Source organism: Limulus polyphemus, unplaced genomic scaffold (assembly GCF_000517525.1).
Source record: "Limulus polyphemus unplaced genomic scaffold, Limulus_polyphemus-2.1.2 Scaffold394, whole genome shotgun sequence".
Classification (NCBI taxonomy): Eukaryota; Metazoa; Arthropoda; class Merostomata; order Xiphosura; family Limulidae; genus Limulus; species Limulus polyphemus.
In genome coordinates, this window is record NW_013666004.1 from 242,791 (window position 1) to 244,016 (window position 1,226).

The 1,226-nt window shown below is 33.5% G+C and overlaps 1 long non-coding RNA gene across 1 annotated transcript in view; it reads left to right on the forward strand.

The window, feature by feature from the left end:
• The window catches only part of LOC111085446, a 51,110-nt gene extending 50,285 nt beyond the window's left edge, over nucleotides 1-825 (forward strand). Inside the window, exon 3 of the long non-coding RNA XR_002610282.1 lies at nucleotides 738-825. This is a non-coding gene — a long non-coding RNA (uncharacterized LOC111085446). The remainder of the gene's footprint in view (nucleotides 1-737) is intronic.
• The last annotated feature ends 401 nt before the right edge of the window (nucleotides 826-1,226 follow it).

Sequence of the window (1,226 nt, forward strand, 5' to 3'; positions counted from 1 at the left end):
GGTATACTTTATTAAATTAAATAAGATTCAGCTTTACTTTATTTATGGAGTAAAAATATTTCTTTAGTACATTCTTGTCTCATGACATCATAACAATAGTATGATATATTTTTCATAAGTTGAATAAAATGGTCGTATAATTATTTTTAAGGCAAGAGTGAGAGAGAGGAGGAGGGGGAACTACAATATTCTATCAAAGAATACAATATCCTCCTTTTAAGACCTTCATGGAAAACTTGTAAATGAATATTTAGGCTTTAGAACATTTTGGCAAGTTTGGCAAGGGTTTCCACATTATTAGTTTTACTTCAATCAGATCAAAATGTTTTCTTTCTCTTCATGAGAATATATAAGTTTAGCGAGATGTACATATGGAATACGAAACTATTAGAACTATTTCAGTTAACTTCAAGTAAAATTTGTTTCATCAATATTCACATTTGTTCTTTTTTACTCTACACCACTCATTGTTTTCGAAGATGAAACTGACATTGTGCTATTAAACTTTACGTCACTGGATACCGCACAAAATTTCGTTAGCAAACTTGTTTTGTTGCCGACTGGTAAAAAGCACAAGTAGTTGCCGGCTTGAAAATTAACCTTGCACGCAACCCCATCTCTTTTGATACCTAAGACCGCACGCGGTGTTTGACGGTGTTTCCATAGCAACATAAGAAGCTCCGACGTCAACACTGCAGATAGCGATTCCTCTGAGTTGGTTCTTTTCATTCTTCCAGGTTAGCCTGCTGAACGTAACCAGCCTTGAGACCAGCCAGGCAACATCAATAATAACAACATGGGAATGGGAAAGAAAATATTAAAGGTAAGACTGCATTTGTATTATAAAACGTCATTTGTTTTGTGTAATTAATCATTGACATACATATCGTTATATTGGGCGAATCATTTATTCTCATAACGAGAAACTTGGCTAATACGAATTTGAACAAATGCCTCTAGAAAAGTCAAGGAGAAAAGCTGACACCAATTTCATTTTAAATATGAGGTAAATAGTTAAAAAACATACGTTGTGAGCTTCAATCGTTAAAGGAACTTGTTCAGTAGAGAGTACTCATAGTAACAATCCTGTTAAATGTCTTTGGAAGTTGGTAATCACTCTGTTAAATGGCTTTGGAAGTTAGAAATCACTTTGTTAAATGTCTTTGGAAGTTAGTAACCATCCTGTTAAATGTCTTTGGAAGTTAGAAATCACTTTGTTAAATGTC